Consider the following 19,321-nt stretch of genomic DNA (forward strand, 5'->3'; position numbering starts at 1 on the left):
CTGTTTTATAATTGATAGAACCAAACGGACTATTCGCTTTATGCTGTACGATAAAGTAAACACACCATTGTAGTATTTTCTCCGTCACACTTTGAGCCGAAGGGAAATCAGATCTGTTGCGACACGTCACATCGATGTTACTACAACTGCCCTCGATCGGCCCGTCGCCATGACGACAGCTGCTCAGCCACTGCATTGGGGGAATGCAACAAAAAAAAAACGTCTTCGTGGATCTATTGTTCAAACCACAAGTCAGATCAAACCTGCACGAAAACAAGACACGCAGCGTAAATGGTTGTGTTGCATCAGGTACTGATGAGACAAAGACAATCCAGGAAGGCCTGTTGGACACGGGCGGCTTTTCAAATGTTAACAGTGCTGAGCAGCTTCTGAGAATAATTACCACAAGAGACAACTTCAAGGATATACTTCCTGTTTAAGTGCGAGGGTCAGCCACATTCGTATAGTTCAGTTTCCTTTCGTTCATGCACTGTTGGCCAGAAGAACTACTGATGGATGCTGTTGGTGTGTGGAAGTGTAGAAGTTAGCACTCCACCAGGAGAGTGACATCACATTGTTTTCTTCTGGGTTAAAAGTGACTTAGTTTGGAAAGTGACAGTACTCTAACTCCAGAGGAGGATCCTGCCGAACACTACGGGACAGAACAAACTGCTGATACTGCTGCACCACCCATGTTCTCTCTCAGGGTTATTATCATCTGCTCTTGCCAAATACACATCTTATTGATTATTATTTTTTGGAGTGAGAGTACATTGTGAGTGTGAAGTTTCATATTGCGGGCTGTGAAGAACGGTATTCTGCTGCCATGTAAGCCGTGTGTGGAACACGGAGGTGACGATACACCTGATTCTGATTCTGATGACAACTCACCACTTCTACTTCCTGGATGTGGCTCCCTGCAAAATCTCTCACAATTGTGGCACAAAACGTGACGTGCACTCTGCTCAGGTTTGAGGTCCTTGTTGAAATTGTAAGTGCAGATCTACCAAGGGGGCACAAAAGCTCATAAAACACTGGTGATGACACAGGAACTTGGAATACTTCCTCGGTAGTTATTACTTCTCCCTGCTCGATGCACATCACTGTTGGTGTGTAACAGTCTCAGAACTCTTTGATCGCTCCTTGTACTCTACGACTATTCTCATTCTAACATCGCGCTTGTGGTGCGTTCATAAGCAACTGGGAAGAGAAATCACCTGTCGAACTGGGAGCTCCCTTCTCGGTAAATCTGAGGTTTTTAAAAGCTCAGAGAAGTCGGTCACTCGACATGACAACGTTTGCAGTGAAAAGAAGAGATACGCTTGCTCGGCACAAAAATAAGTCACTTCATGGTTATTTTGGTCGTTCTAGTTAGAGCAGGTTGATGTGATGTTAAATGACAGACAACGACGGTGACAGTCCTCCAACACGGCCGTTACTTTGTTGCCGTTACTTTGTTGCCGTTACTTTGTTGCCGTTAGTTTGTTGCAGTTAGTTTATTGCCGTTACTTTGTTGCCGTTAGTTTGTTGCCCCTATTTTGTTGCTGTTAGTTTGTTGCTGTAACTTCGTTGCTGTAACTTTGTTGCCATTAGTTTGTTGCCGTTACTTTGTTGGCACTATTTTGTTGATGTTTGTTGCTGTAACTTTGTTGCCATTAGTTTGTTGCCGTTAGTTTGCTGTTTTAAACGTTATCTGCTTAAAACAACACATAGAAAATGTAGTGTACCAATAATAATAACTCCGTTTGGTCCCTGCGATGGTCTCCATGGTGATGACGAGGTTGTTTGTCACTTTTCTGTATTCAGACAGCAGATAGAGCAGATTTCGTGAAGGCTGCCATGTTGCCTCTTTGTTGTTGTCATGCAAACACTTTAAACCGGGAGGTCGGAGGATGTTACCGAATCTGAACTTTCCTCACTTCCCAGCTGCCTGAACGCACCATTCATACAGATGATGTGAAACAAACACAGCTTTTGTTTCTTTTGGTAAGAAAACCACTCAGCAGTAAAAGTCTAGAGGTCGTTTCAGATCCAAATAAGTCCTAAAAGAACTGATTCATACAAGAACTTAAAGCAGACTTTGCTAAACATTGTCTGTGGTGGTAAAACAGAAGAGTTTGAAATCAGACAAGGCAGAAAGCTTTTCGACTCCCTGTATGTCACAAACAAAAGCTTTGTTGTCTAACTGCGATTGTGGCTGTATTTAGTCCGACTGCAGCAGAGGTGTTCGCTTCTTTCGAACTCGAGTACCGTGAAGCTTGGCAGCTCCTCATTTTCCTGGTTACATAACTGTCTTATCTCGTCTATCTGCTACCTTAGTCCACTCCTACTCTCCAACACCTCAAAAACTCAAACTCTCACAGAGCAAGTATTTATACAGTAGAACAGCTGAGTGCTCTGCGTAGAAATTCATTTTCTTGACATTTTGCCAGAAAGCTTGTAATTACATTCATGAACAATCCTGTTTCCCCTCTTATGCAACACAACAAATACCCCCCCCCCCTCCACCCCTACCCACACACACACACACACACACACACGCACACACAAATAAACAGTAAAAAATTTCCACAGCTTAATAATAAAGAGCCAGTTGGACGGCAGGCCGACTGTTTACCACCTGTGCCGGTTGATTGTCCTCTCACTGACTTCCAGTCAAGGAGGAGGAAGCTGCTGAGGGCTCAGACGCTGACCGTCGGTCGACCCGCTGGACTTCAGAGAGGAGGAAATCATTCGGGGGCCCCTGGAAGACACAACGTCATCAGCTGTGATGGTCCTTCATGGTCACACAGGGTGTAACATACAGTAAAGCAGTGGTGCAGCTCTTACGGTATATGCTGCAACATTAATAAACCTTGAGTTCCTTTAGGAGCGAATGAGGTTCTTCAGTAATTATGCTTTTAATGCAGCAGGATTCTGGATAAATATTAAACCTGCATTACAGAGTTTTTGGCAAATTGAGGGCAGCAGAATCAACATAGTACTGACATGTTTTCCCTTCATAAAGTTCTTCATTTGGCAGCTTGTTTCTGTCCACAGGGCTGAATATCCAACCCGGTATCAGTCTATCAGAGGGTACCGTGTCAGCGTCATGTTTTGCCTTCTCCAAGCTTGAAAAGTACTCATAGGTATGAACAGCCTGTTCTCATTCCCAGGGCAGAAAACTCAGGATTTACCCGGGAGACTCAAGGTCGAGTGTGGGTGAAAGCAAAAGTCAACATGGACTTCTTTTAAGTAATGTCAGTAAAGTTCGTCACATCTTCTTTTTAGTTTTCTGGAGGTCCATCTGAAAATAATCCCTCATTCATTAGAAAAGAAGATTCAAGAAGACCTGTTTTTGGGGGCGTGTCTGTTTGATTGACAGGCCTGTGGTGCAGTCAGGTTACAGCTATCGGTGGGCGGGACGTAGTATCGTCAGGTTTCCAATCAGATCGGTCAGATCCACCGCTGGCTCCTCCCCCAGCTCGTCCAAATATGGTCACTTCCTGCTCCAAACCGCTCCGAACTAGTAAAGATGATGACGGACAGAATCTGTATACTGCATATACTGTATATACTGTATATACTGTATATACTGTATATACTGTGCATTTTATATTTTATATTTTTTACTGCTATTTTACAGCTATTTTATTGCTTTTCTATTATTGTATTATTATCTTATTGCTTCTGTATGCTGCTGTTGTGAAAAAATTTCCCCTCGGGGATTAATAAAGTAACTACCTAACATAACATAACCTAATCTGAACTGGAGGCTTCATAACGTTCACAAACCAACGATGACGTCACTGATGGATGATGACGTCACTGATGGTTGATGACATCACTGATGGATGATGACATCACTGATGGTTGATGACATCACTGATGGTTGGTTCAGACTTGATTTTTGAGTAAAAACTACAAATGAAAAAAACTTCACGATGATGTGAGAGAAAAGTCAGTAGGACTCATTGCCTGAGGACCATGTCTGTACCAAACTTCACTTCCATTTATGGATCAATTTAATGTTAATATACATTAGAACAGCTTTAAATTGGCATGCTAAAGACATAAAAATTATTTATGTGACATCCAACCTGCCCTGACTCCAGCTGGAAATTCCTTACAGCCACACTAACAAGCAGGAACAGCTCTGAATTAGTTAGATACAAGTTTACATTTCTATCTTCTTCTAAAGAGGTCCCCACGGATGCTAATTTTGTTGTTGTTGTAGTTTTCCACAATACAAGTCGATTCAGACTTGAAATGTTGCGTGTAAATCAGCAAAAGCAATCAACACATTGTACTTGTACATCACTTGTCTGTTGCCCCTGGAGTTCCCTGTTAAAACGACTACAATGTCCAGTCAGCTTGTTTTCTGGCAGCTTGGAGCGTTTTCCTCCCGCTGTGACCATATATGTTGATTTGTGTTGTTTTTATCGGCTCTCTCCATCAGCCATGAGCCCGCAGAGCTATTTATACGGCCGGTTTCCTGCTATTCAGAGGCCGCGAGGCTGCTGCTGTGCTGCTGCTGGAGAAAGGCCCGGCCTGGACGCAGGTAGTCCATCACCGCTGACAGCTTCGCTCTCTGAAGTCTTCCGCTTCATTCATCGCTTCTCATCAACACACTGCAGTTTCCTACACAAAACTATTTATGGAACTTCTTAGGAAGAAGGTGTTCAAAAATAACAACTTTTAGATTTTTCCCTGTTCTTGTGTAGTCTATCTGACATATCTTCATCATAAATCAGGGAAAGAGTGACTTCTGTTTTGGGAATGAGAGTTCTTCCTAAAAGTGGAGGAAAATGTCCCATTAAAAGGGGATGAACAGCTAGAGGAAGGCGACCGGGTGAAGTGTCGAGCAGCAGCGGGAGAAGTCTGCTTTGCCTTGGCGCTCCGGTTAAAACGTGAGTTGCGGACAGAGCGATTGCCCGGGCAGCAGACGAGACTTGCAGCGGAGCCGACCGCAGCGTTCCTCTGGGTTTTATAATGGCAGTGCTCGGCTGTGTTACCTCCACTCGGAGGAATGTGAGAAAAACGGAAAAACTGACACATGCACATAAAAAAAAAGGGCCGTAGCTAAATAACTGCATTCAGCTCCTCCGTGATCTCATAATAAAGTCAACACGTTTATACACACATGTGGCAGCAACCATGAAGACAAGGACACGCTCAGATGTCTGCTTTTATTTAAAGCCTATAAAGATTATATAAATATTGGGTAATGACAGGGTACTGAATATCATTGTAACTCAATATTAACTTCAAACGTTTGTCTCAAGCCTTTTAAAGGGTCACTTCACCCAATCACAACAACAGCATTCTTCCCTTGTGGTCTCCAGTGCTGCACATAGTTTTGGTTTTATTGGCTCTGTTGTTTTTTTTTGACACCACTTGAAAACATGAAAAATGACACAAACAAAATGTGCCTTTCTGAAGGGTGTAATTTTCCCCTGAAGATGCAGGAACACATCTCTTAAAACTGCGTCCTCTTGTTCTTCTGCAGCCAAAAATCCAGCTGGGAGCAGATAAAAGAGTTGATACAGAAATCTGAGTGACTTTCGGTGACTACCTCTTTCTTTCAGCAGTTTGTTTTGGAGACTTTTTTTCCTGTCTTGACTGGGACCGGGAAGAAAGACATGCAGGCACTCGTAGCTAAATTAACATCCATCTCTGTATGTTTTGTGGCTAAAAAATATACATGTATGAATGTGCATGTGTGTTTTATTTGTTATTATTATCCCAAAAATATATCAGCCATTTATTCTGAAGAAAAAAAGAGGAAAAGTTGTGTTTTTTGTGAATGAAAAGGTTCTCAATCAAATATGTTTATAAAATTAGTGCATTACTTTTTTTTTTTCACAGTCAAAGTCAAAGTCAACTCTATTGTCAATCCACAATATGTACAAGACATACGGAGAGATCAAAGTATTGTTTCTCACAGTCCCACGATGTGCGAAATAAAAAGATAAATATGTAACAACAAAAACAACCACAGTAATGCTTAACAGCAATATATATATATATATATATATGTATATATATATCTTTACACAGCATATAATGGTGATAACCAGTGTTATCATTCATCTGCCTGTTAGATATATGTGTAAATAGAAACATCAAACCTGGACAAGTTTTATAAACTGTGTAGCTCAGAGCTTAAAGTCGTTTCCTTTAACTTGCCCCTTAAGTGCAATGAATCAGAACCTGACTTCATTCCTTGCTTGTTACGATTACAGCTGGAACACATTAGTTTTTAATGGTTGTAACACATACTGTCATAGAGGCATCTTAGATTCAAATATTAACATCTGGACATATTCAGACACAACAGACTGAACTACACCAGCATTTAAAGTCCAAACAATCACTAATATGAGCCCAGCTTCACCGTCACAACTCTGCCCACAACAAGAAGCTGAATGCTGTCGGGGATCGGCCATTCAACGAGTCACATCTTCTCCACTTCCTGTTGGATCTGCAGAGCGATTCCTTCAACTGGAAGCCCGTTACGGCTGAACTGCACCAACTAATAAACAGACAACAACAACTATTTTCCTCGGAACGATTCCTTTGGTAGAAAGTCATTCACTGAAAAGTGTTGCTGTTTTTGTTGTCTGTTTCCCCCCCCCCACTGAAGACACTAAAATGTGAATGAGAGCAGATGTCATGCTGGCAAATAGAATTTAAAAACCAGATCAAACCGTGTTGTTCTGTCTTTGTTTCTAAGTTCAGCTGATGTTGAGCGCAAACGTGACACAATTAGTCTTTGTGTGTTTAAATATGCTGCGAGTTAGTGTATGTATGTGCACGGTAACGGGACAGCAGGCACGTGTGTGTGTGTGTGTGTGTGTGTGTGTGTGTGTGTGTGTGGTGGGGTGGGGGTGGAGGGGGGGGGGGGGTTAAGGGGGTGTAAAGGTCAAGATTGACAATTTCAGGTCAGGTGATGACAGAGCTGAGACAGATGGTTATTTACAACCGTTTGTCAGCAGGTTTCCTTCGGGACGTCGCAGAAACCCCGAGGGTCTCGATTGGAAATCAACAGACATACAAATAAAAGAAAATGGAGAAAAACACGAAAATGAGGAAGAGATAGAAACTAAAACCTCAACTGATTCATCTGAGCGGACAGAAATATTGCTAACGGTGTTTCTTTTGTTAATTACATTTCTATGAGTTACCATTTAAAGATGTTTGACAGTTTTTGCTTGTTTATGAGACGACGTCTCACGTTTGTCTGTTTAATGTGACGCTCCAGTCTGCAGGAAACGCTAGAAACAAGGAGAAACAGCTACCAAAGGAACATGAAATACACCCACCAGCACCTCCACGGGCCTTTTTTATTTAAACCTATAATTTGGTCCGGATCAGTAGATGAGTTTGTAACAGTATTGTGTTTCCCTTTGGTTTGATTTCTTTTCAGCCAATCAATGTGCCCGGGCAGAAACAACAACACATGAACAAGGTCCTGTAACAGAGTCCACTGCACAAATCATTCAAGAGGGGTCTGTACTTTTCTGCTCGCCCAGTTCACTCTTCAGCTTCATTTGGCTAATGAGCATGCGAGCATGTGTAGTTCATCTGCCTACGATCAAATATGTCGTCACCAAACTGAGACTTCACCGAACGGCTTCTGTTGTGGCTATTTTGGTCAACAACCAAGTTTGTTTGCTTTGTTCAGATTTTTTAGAACAAATTGTACCAAAAAGGGAAAATTAACAGAGTCCGACACAGGTTTGAAAAAAAAACCTAAAGATGACAAATGATTACATTAGTTCGTGTGGTAAACACATTGACTGTTTATAAAAGAGTTCGTAGCTTCCAGGTCTGAAAATTGAGGCCGATACAGAAGTGCCTTCAACTGCAGTACCACCGAGTGCCACTAGAGGTCGGCTCCAAAAAGCCTGCGGCTCCATAGACTCCCATTCAACTTCTCTCATCAAATCCAAAGTGAATAAAATGTGTCCAGCAGTTATCATGACTTTGCTTGCTAAACTCATTCTATCTGAAAATAATCCCGTCATTAATTAAGAAATATTCCTCAAAAAGACCTGTTTTTGGGGGCATGTCTGTTTGATTGACAGGCCTGTGGTACTTTCACTGCAGGACAGTGAAGAAGGGTGTTTCCCAAAACGTCAAGACCACTCCTTCAAGTTAAAGTAAATGAGAACAAATGTGATGACACATGTAGTTCAGATTTAAGTGCGCAGTAATAAATCTATAAGTAATTTGCTGAAGGCCCGGACATCTGACAACGATGCAAATCTGTGCCAAAGGTCACAGAAAAATCATCAATGAGATCAATTTTCCCTTTTTTTCTGTTCTCCCCTCCCTCTTCCACTTATGCACCCCTTGACCACCTCCTCTTCTCTGCAGGCCGCCAGCTGCTGCTCAACACCTCCATCTACGATCCCCAGAGAGGAAGAGCAGCGATGGAGGCTGAGGAGGAGGATGGATGGAGGGAGGGAGCGGATGGGCGCGACTAGACGCTCGGGGTTAAAGGTCAGGCCTGCATGTGCCAGGAGATCTTTTGTGCAGAGTCCCCGTCCGTCACCACACACACACACACACACACACACACACACACACACACACACACACACACACACACACACACACACACACACACACACACAAACACCTCTAACTGCCTTTGTCGGTCCAGCTCCAGCAGAGCCCCACTTGCACACTCATGGGTTTTAACCACAGACAAATAAAACAGGGTTTAACAGCAGAGTCGGGGTCAGAGCCCAGGGGAGAGAACATTTCCTGACCCCAACTTCCACCCTCAACACACACACACACAAACACACACACACACACACACACACACACACACACACACACACACACACACACACACACACACATGGGAAGAGATAAGTTATAATTACTCCATCCACCCTCCACCTGGAGTCCTCCTCCATCTCTCCTTTCTCCTCCTTTAAAAGTTTCCTTTTTTTTTTCCTTTTCAGAAAAGTGCTGCCTCAAACATGTTTTACATAATTAAAAAAAAAAAGCAGGTCACACAACTTCACTTAGTTTCTGCCGAGCAGCGAAGGCAGCTGCCATTAGCAAACACTAAAAATGTAAAATGCTTGACACACTTAAGCAGGAATTTCCATAACGTTGCACAAAAACTGGTACGTCTGGGAGAAGGATAGCAGAACAAAATGGCAGTTTGGTGGGACAGAGAAGAAAAGAGGGCTCAGTGGTTTGATTAAACTGCAGCACGGTGAACGCACTCTTTGTGAAGTTTACGACGACGGCGAGAGGAGGGCAGGTGTTTAGTGCCATGCTCAAGGGAACGTTGACAGGATGACAAAACGGCTGCTGATTCAAACGTTGTGATATTTGGGGCAGTAAAAGACACGAGCCAATCATTCTGTCGCTCCATCACCCCAATCTTTATCCTTCTTGCTGAGAATGAGATGAGAAGTTTGATACCTCTGGTGTTTGTGTGCTGAATATGAAGCTACAGCCAGCAGCTTCGCTTGGTACGAAAAACTGGAAGCAGTTAACTTTTCTCCGTCCAAAGGAGACAAAATCTTCCTCCAGCACCATTAAAATTCTCAAATGTGCTCACAAATGTGATATACTGTAGGTAACACTGTAATTTAGATGGCCTCATTTAGCATATATAAGCAGTATATATATGTTTAAATAAAGAATATAATGTAGCTCTGTGCAGCAATAAAGACATTTTTTAATATTTATCTAGGAGTAATGTTTGTCAGCAATTACAACTTACCACACAGAGGACTGTGAGTAAATATGTCACACCTGAACAGATTAAAGAAATCTTTTGTTCCTCCATCTGAAAAATTCAAATGATCACACTGCAGCTACTTATTTATGATGTCTGGTGGAATATAAACCCACCAAGCACTTTGTACACCTGCTTAGTCAGAAAGATGAAAAACAAAAAAGGTCAAAGATGGATTAGATGGGACAGAAAGACGACTGTAACCAAGCGGCAACCATCTGTGATGTCATTGTTGGTTTGGGAACGTAATGAATCCTCCAGTTCAGATTCTGTTCGTCACCATCTTTGCTAGTGGTTTGGAGCAGGAAGTGACCATAAACCTGACGATACTACGTCCCGCCCACCGATAGCTGTAACCTGACTGCACCACAGGCCTGTCAATCAAACAGACACGCCCCCAAAACCAGGTCTTCTTGAATCTTCTTTTCTAATGAATGAGGGATTATTTTCAGATGGACCTCCAGAAAACTAATAAGAAGGAGTGACTTTAGCTAACAACACCGAGATAACTGATGGACACATTTTATTCACTTTGGATTTGATGAGAGAAGTTGAATGGGAGTCTATGGAGCCGGAGGCTTTTTGGAGCCGACCTCTAGTGGCACTCGCTGGTATTGCAGCTGAAGACACTTCTGGATCAGAACCATATTACAGACCTGAAGCTACGAACTCTTTTATATACTATATATGACTGTAACTCAGATAACCACTCTTAACAATTATGCTGAATAGTAAAGTATCTAAGAATCTACATCATGGTTGGACAACATCAGGTGAAGACCACATCAAGTTCCCCTCCTGTCAGCTCAGATCAGAAATCAGATGCAGCCAGTTGAACACTGATAAAAAACATCCTCTGATCTGATGAAGTGGGATTTCAGAAATCAGAAATACTTAATTAATCTCCACAAGGAAATTGTAACACCACACTCACTCACGTTTGCTCCAGGATAGAAAGAACAGAAATATTTTAGAAAAACAAGATAATAACTATAAATACCAATATAAAATACATGTTAGAAATTCAGGTTTGTGTAAAATGTGAAAATCCTTAAAAATCCTGAAGAACTCAAACTTTATATGTGGCCGGTCTATTGGCTCATAGTGTTCACATCAGATGCTCTGAGGGAGGTGTTATGAATTTTGATTTCTGCTGACGCTGCAGATAAGCTCAGTCAACAGCATGAATCCATGAACCCAACCTGCTTTGTGTCAACAGTCCAAGATGCTGCTGGTGGTGTGATTGTGTGGGGAGTGTTTTACTGGACACTTTGGGAGCCTTTAAAACAAATCAGTCACGGTTTGAATGTCACAGCCTCTCAGTGTCCCTGAAGACCATGTTCATCTCTTTATGGCCCGAGCTGCTTCTAACGGCTTCTTCCAGCAGGATAATGCAGCATGTCACAGAGTAAAAGTTGTCATGAACATGACAGAGGACAGTCCGCTGATCTGAATCTAGTAGAACAGCTTTAGGATGTAGTTGAACAGGGGATCTGCAGAAATGATGAGATGACTCATGTCAACACGGAGCACAATCTCAGAGGAAGGTTTCCAATATCAGGTGGAGTCCATGACACCAAGAGCAGAGAGTTACTGAGCTTTAGGAGGGCTGTTGTAATGACTGTTACTTGTGTGCAGAGCATCAACTGTATATAAAAGAAAAATGGTTCCGATCCAGAAGTGTCTTCAGCTGCAATACCAGCGAGTGCCACTAGAGGTCGGCTCCAAAAAGCCTCCGGCTCCATAGACTCCCATTCAACTTCTCTCATCAAATCCAAAGTGAATAAAATGTGTCCATCAGTTATCTCGGTGTTGTTAGCTAAAGTCACTCCTTCTTATTAGTTTTCTGGAGGTCCATCTGAAAATAATCCCTCATTCATTAGAAAAGAAGATTCAAGAAGACCTGTTTTTGGGGGCGTGTCTGTTTGATTGACAGGCCTGTGGTGCAGTCAGGTTACAGCTATCGGTGGGCGGGACATAGTAGTGTCAGGTTTCCAATCAGATCAGTCAGATCCACCGCTGGCTCCTCCCCCAGCTCGTCCAAATATGGTCACTTCCTGCTCCAAACCGCTCCGAACTAGCAAAGATGGTGACGGACAGAATCTGAACTGGAGGATTCATAACGTTCACAAACCAACGATGACATCACTGATGGTTGATGACATCACTGCTGGATGCTGCTTGCTCTTATCATCTTAACTCTCACCAGGAAGCGATCTATCAAATTCCCAGGAAACAATCGTGTTTCCTTCTCCGTCTCTCTTCTACCAGTCTCATAAATGTCCCGTCTGGGACCCCCCCCCCCCCCCCCCCCCCCCCACACACACACACACACACACCACCACTACATCACCCACTCCTCAACCTTAACCCCATCGTTCTCCGGCTCCCTCCATTGGTTACACCCCCCACCCCCCCCACCACGGATAATGTAGGACAGATGATGCGAAGTGTGTGGCACGAGCTCGACTGCAGCAGCGTGGAGCCCCCCCGCAGACTCTCAGCTGTACCAGCTTGGAGGCACTTCACCATAGCATGAATTATGGATCGTACGAAAATAAATGATGAAAGGGGAGATAATATACTTTGCTGATGCAAGAAGCTGTGTAATGATGAATGAGATGCAAGAGTTGAATGATGACGGACAAGTCGTGATTTGATCCGACACCATCTTTGTCATGTGTTTGCTAGTAAATGTATTTATTCTGAACAAAAAAGAAATTATAATAATCTAAATCTCTCTGACAATCACATGTCTGAATCAACCGCCGATCAGGAATCAGATGACGTTCCCTCTTTAATCCTCAATATCAATTTACAAAGTCACGCGACCTGGTTGCTCTGCACGGAGCTGAAGCTGCAGGTGCTGCTGCAGCGCAGCGGGAAGTGCACCACTTCTCCTGAGGTCTGATTTTAAAACGCAGAGAACGAGGCATAAATACAAAATTCAAAACACCCTTGCAAAATTGGCAAAGCTGACATCATGAGAAGCTCTAATGTTCAGAGGTCGAAGACAGAGAAGAGTTAACCGTGAGCAAACAGAAAAAAATACCATCATAATACGGAGCTCGATATTAAAGCTCTCTATTTTATCTTTACTTTCATGTACTTTCTTATAATTAATTGTATCGTGAACAACTTTGAGCTGCATTTCTTGTATTAATATTCCTTTACAACTAAAGATTTATGATCAGTATTATTATTATATGTACATGTATAATATGTACATGAACCAATACATTGTGAAATAATTTAGGACAATAATAAAGTGGCTTAACGACAGTATTTTACATTTAGTCCATGACAGATGATATAAATAAGTTACATATAAATGATATCATAAATAAAAATGTAATTTTCCATTTATTTTCTACGCCACACAAGAAAGGTACATCCGACTTTGTTAATTAGCTTCTACTCATACTGTTGAAGTTTCATGGAGGTTCATTAACTGAAATATATACAGTCTTCCATCTTCAACTGCAGCCATGACTTAAAATAAAGCAGCAGCTTGAGGAAATTTACATTATTCATTATTCTGATTGGTCCTTCGAGCAGCTCTGAATCTGCTCTTTAATGAAAGATTGATTAGAGGAATCTAAACTTTTGTTGAAAAAAAACCATCCAAATATCTTTAAAATAAAAACTATGTGCTTATAAAAATAAATCAATTGGAATATTCCATGGGTTTAATTTTGTCATCCAGCTGAGTATTTATTTTTATTGTCTCTTGACTTCATGCCTGTATAATGGTGAATAAAACATGTGGTGCACCATTAGAACTACATGTTGGTAATCTACATGTATCAGTGACCTTCAGTATGACATGTTTCATCACGGAGGTTTGATATGAAGCAAGAACACTGCAACGTGCCGGAGGAGGAGAGTTTCAGGCTGCGGTCTCTAACTGCTCCAACAGCTGCAACATCCTTCACATCTGGATCATCTGGATCATCTGGATCTCTGCAGCTCACCTGGAAACCAGTATATGAAGGAATTCCTCTGAAGAACTCCTGGTTCATTTCCTAGGATGGGTTTGTGTATCTCTGTGTGTATCTGTGTGTATGTGTCTCTCTGTGTGTGTGTGTGTGTGTGTGTGTGTGTGTGTGTCTGTGTGTGTGTGTGTCTGTGTGTGTCTGTGTCTGTGTGTGTGTGTGTGTGTGTGTGTGTGTGTGTGTGTGTGTGTGTGTCTGTGTGTGTGTGTGTGTCTGTGTGTGTGTGTGTGTGTGTGTGTGTGTGTGTGTGTGTGTGTGTGTGTGTGTGTCTGTGTGTGTGTGTGTGTGTGTGTGTGTGTGTGTGTGTCTGTGTGTGTGTGTGTGTGTGTGTGTGTGTGTGTGTGTGTCTGTGTGTGTGTGTGTGTGTGTGTGTGTGTGTGTGTGTGTATGTGTGTGTGTGTGTGTGTGTGTGTGTGTGTGTGTGTGTGTGTGTGCCAACACGTGTCTGGCTCTGCTGAGAGCTGTGGATTAGGAGTGTTTTGTGTGACTCAGAGTTGCTGCGCGTCATCTTCACATGAAACATCAGTTCTGGGAGGCAGAGCTGCTGTTATGTGTGATGTTGACTCAACATGTATTTTTATTATGGACTATTTTAAACTGTATGAAAGGCCGCTGGAGGAACGTTGGGGTTTACTGACCTGCCGCACGTTAACCCTGTACAGTAACTGGCAACTGAAAAACCTCCTGAAATTGACTTTAAATTTCCCCAAAATAAACTTAAATTCAAGCGAAACACATCTTCTTGCCTGTTGCTGTCTGGTTAACCCTCATTGTTTTCAGCTTTTAAAGACTTTAGTCTCAGTTTCAGCTGTTTTAACACTCCCCATGCAGCCGAAGCTGTGAGTATTCATGACAGTAAATATCTACGTTTCAGTCAGGTCTTATTGAGAGCTGAGCATGCAAGTGTTTCCAGTAACAGAAAGTAAATACAGAAAAGGGGGGAAATACACAATAGGTGGATAATTAAACACCGCAGTTCCTTAAAATTTGGAGGAAAAAAAAAAAGTTTTAAAAATACCAATGTTTGGTAAATCTAAGCAGTTTAACGTTTATCCAATAATATTCAAAATTAAACTTTATATTTAATGTTGTTCAGCCTTTCTAGGAGAAACACATGAATTTTCACACATGCAAAAGCTTCATGTGATCACATGTGACTGTGGGGAATATGTGTGAAGCACATGTAGATTCCCATGCAAAAACTTGTCCCCATGTTATTACATGTGGCAGCATGTGGTAAACATGTGTCATACATCTGATCACGTGGTAAACGTGTCATACATCTGATCACGTGGAAAACATGTGTCATATATCTGATCACATGGTAAGCATGTGTCATACATCTGATCATGTGGTAAACATGTGTCATACATCTGATCATGTGGTAAACATGTGTCATACATCTGATCATGTGGTAAACATGTGTCATACATCTGATCACGTGGTAAACATGTCATACATCTGATCATGTGGTAAACATGTGTCATACATCTGATCACGTGGTAAACATGTCATACATCTGATCACGTGGTAAACATGTCATACATCTGATCACGTGGTAAACATGTCATACATCTGATCATGTGGTAAACATGTGTCATACATCTGATCATGTGGTAAACATGTGTCATACATCTGATCACGTGGTAAACATGTGTCATACATCTGATCACGTGGTAAACATGTGTCATACATCTGATCACGTGGTAAACATGTCATACATCTGATCACGTGGTAAACATGTCATACATCTGATCACATGTGGCAAACATGTGTCATACATCTGATCATGTGGTAAACGTGTAATACATCTGATCACAAAAAAAAAGCCAATAATCTGATATGCATCCTGAAATCACAGGTATCCTATTGCACGTCTCTTGGTTTGAGTGGTTTGCATTTTGTAGTTTTTCTTTGCCCTTAACTTTTGTGTTCTTGGACAGGGACAGTAAACTGACTGAATATTCTAGAGGCTGAATATCTGTGGTGGGATAAATAGTCTTCTAGGCGACCCCAGAACTGTGATGCTATCAGCACTCCTCAAATTGATATTAAAATAAAATATTACTGCAAGTTTTCATGACTTATTCACGATGACCCTGCAAATATGTTCCAGGTTGTGTCATTTAATGCTGCTTAACGTCTTTTTGTATTTTTAAAATCACCAACATATTTTTGTGAACCTTTATGACCTGTTCATCCTTTACGAACGGCGGGGCCACCAAAGTAAAGGATTTTCAAATTAAAAGTATCTGAGGAAGCTGCAGCTGTTCCTGAACACAAAGTGTTTCTTTTCCACTGCTGGACAGAAGAATCAGTATGTTTATTGAGTGTTAAACAGAGGACACAAAAACACACTGATTTCTGGGTAAAATAATTAAAGCTGCAGATATTTTGGAGGGTGATGTGTTCACATGATGAGGTCATTTCCTGTCAGTGCAAAACAGCAGTCGCAGCAAAGTTCTACAAACATGTAGATTCAACACTGAATATGTCCATATGCATGATAAATATTTAGAAAAGACAACTTATTGTAGTAATAGTTTCTTGTATCCAAATCATAGACTGTATCCAATTTTTTTTGTAGCTTCTGGGTCTGAAAAATGGTTCCAATCCAGAAGTGTCTTCAGCTGCAATACCAGCGAGTGCCACTAGAGGTCGGCTCCAAAAAGCCTCCGGCTCCATAGACTCCCATTCAACTTCTCTCATCAAATCCAAAGTGAATAAAATGTGTCCATCAGTTATCTCGGTGTTGTTAGCTAAAGTCACTCCTTCTTATTAGTTTTCTGGAGGTCCATCTGAAAATAATCCCTCATTCATTAGAAAAGAAGATTCAAGAAGACCTGTTTTTGGGGGCGTGTCTGTTTGATTGACAGGCCTGTGGTGCAGTCAGGTTACAGCTATCGGTGGGCGGGACGTAGTATCGTCAGGTTTCCAATCAGATTGGTCAGATCCACCGCTGGCTCCTCCCCCAGCTCGTCCAAATATGGTCACTTCCTGCTCCGAACCGCTCCGAACTAGCAAAGATGGTGACGGACAGAATCTGAACTGGAGGATTCATAACGTTCACAAACCAACGATGACATCACTGATGGATGATGACATCAATGATGGTTGCTGCTCGATCTAAAAGCGAATAAATTCAATGTTTGAAGCTGAAGTATGAAGGAAAGATTGAACAGCTACATTTGAACATTTCAGTTTGATCTTACAGTTCCTCCTTTAACTTGATTTCTCTCAGTCTGATTATCTTTTGTGCGTAATAAGAATCTTCTTCTCAATCCTATGCACACAACAAACGCTGCTGCTTTCCTGGATGAGAGAAAATACTCCGACTTTAAAGTGTGTCTGAGACATCTCGCCCAGTGGAAACTTTACAGATTCCAGCCCACAAAAACACACAATGTTATCGCTCTCTCCAGAGCTGGACTTTAGAAACTCGCTGTCGGAGGAGGAACTGAGAGAAGGAGGAAGAAGGACAGAGACAAAGACAGCGCGAGGGAGAAAACAAAGGGGAGAAGCTTCGGTGCTGATGACGCACTTTATCCAGGTCAGCATCAGAAAAACAAACGCTGGATGTCTTTCATCAGGTGGGTGGGCTTAAAGAAGATGACTTGATGATCACTGTATGTGTGCCACAGCATGTCACTGACCCAGCGACTGATGAGCTTCATTTCTAATCTGGACTTCCAACCTGGAAAGTTGCATAACAAGAACAAAATTCCAGAAAATGTTTTTCCTTCCAATTTTCATCTGACGAAAACACTGCAGAAAGTTCAAGCTAAATGATCCACTTTGGTTTCCTCCACAGACTGGATATAAAAGTGTTCGTAGCTTCCGTCTCTGAAAATTGAGCCAATGCAGAAGTGACGTGAACTGTAATACCGCCGAGTGCCACTAGAGGTCGGCTCCAAAAAGCTCGGTGGTATTGCGGCTCAAGGCACTTCTGCATCGGCCTCATTTTTCAGACCTAGAAGCTAGGAACACTTTTATATCCAGTCTGTGGGTGATCGCCTCATCTGCTGCAACCTTTACCTGCAACGCTCTATAACAGTTCAGTATCATCGCAAATCTCTGGTCTGAACTGGGCTTTAAGGCTTCGTGGAGAGAATCTCGCAGCACAGCCGAGGTGTGGAGTCCGTCTGGCACGGCGACCTCAGGGCGATGACCTCCAGTGAGCAGCGGGAAGGAAGCTCTGCAGCCGACTGTGAAGAAGCAACACCTCCAAGTCTGAGTCACTGCTCCCATCGAAGGATTTCAAGTGTTCTCAGGTCTGTTTTCAGGTCTCGTTCACAGTGTTGTCGCCGTGTTGTTTCTGCGGTGGTGAAGAGCGAGCTGAGCCTGAAAGCAAAGCTTTGGACTGTTGTGGTCGATGTGTGGTCTCACCTGTGGTCAGGAGTCAAAGAATCAGATCCAACATGCAGTACAAGAATGTGAGCTCTTTTTACAGATGGCACAAAGTCAATGGAAAGACATGATTAGACATGAGTTTGCCCCGCAGCGGCATGAATTAATGCAAAGACTCGTGAAATTTAAATATATTCCGGGGCTTTATGAATCTGCCTCGTGAAGGCACAGAGACAGAAAAAAAAGAGAGAAACTGGAAGCAAATAACAGAATAAATTGGAGTTCATCTTTGAGGCTGGATTGAACACACACATGTTAATTTCCACAGAAAAGGCTGGTGTACACGAGGGCACATCAATAAGTTCAGAGACGACTGCTCGTAAAACCCTGATGAGTAACTGGAGGAACTTCATCTCTTGTTCTGGTGCGTCTGTGATTTCTCCGTGAACACGACCAGTGATGAAACCATGATCAAACTCTGGAAATCATCAACGGAGACTCTTGCGATGCTTCAGGAGGTCTGAGACCACGAAGCAACGATCCAGGAGACGTGTTCTTGGAGACGTCTGAAAGCAGCTCACCAGAACCACGTTGCTCTCTGGCAATGAAGCAGGTCAGGCGAGGTGGTTCGGCTCTGCCTTGTAAATGGAGGTCCAACAACCAGAACACGCTGGAGGGATCACCGAGTCCATCTGGTCTGGATCCCCCAGGAGGAGCTCAGACATGCGGCAAGGGAGACGGACCTACAGGGCCATAACCGAACTGGGTTTAACAGCGCACGGTGAACGTTTGGATGATATGCAGAATGAAGCGCGCTGACGACTCCTCTGCATGCAGCGCAGGAAACCATCCAAAAACTGAGATGGAGGCTGTTTGGCGACTCTTGTGGATTATGGATGCAGAGAGGAGAGCCCTGGATCACCAGCGCTTACCAGACCCTTTCATCCTTAGTCATGGTTCGGTGTTGTCTTTGATGGGATGCCAACAAACGGGGGCGACGACACCGGCGCTCACCGATACAACACAAAGCAGCGGGGCAGAATATGACAGGAGGAAGAGGAGGAGGAGGAGGAGGAGGAGGAGCAGCATCGTTAGCGTGGGGGTGAACGGGATTTTGACCCAGTTCTGCACAATGCCTCCAGGCTAGAAGAGGAGGGGACAGACAATCATGCAGACTCACGTGCCAACACACACACACACACACACACACACACACACACACACACAC

The sequence above is a fragment of the Embiotoca jacksoni genome, unplaced genomic scaffold, assembly GCF_022577435.1.
Source record: "Embiotoca jacksoni isolate LCO1_2020_lvr unplaced genomic scaffold, fEmbJac1.0.p SCAF_43, whole genome shotgun sequence".
NCBI classification, from domain to species: domain Eukaryota; kingdom Metazoa; phylum Chordata; class Actinopteri; family Embiotocidae; genus Embiotoca; species Embiotoca jacksoni.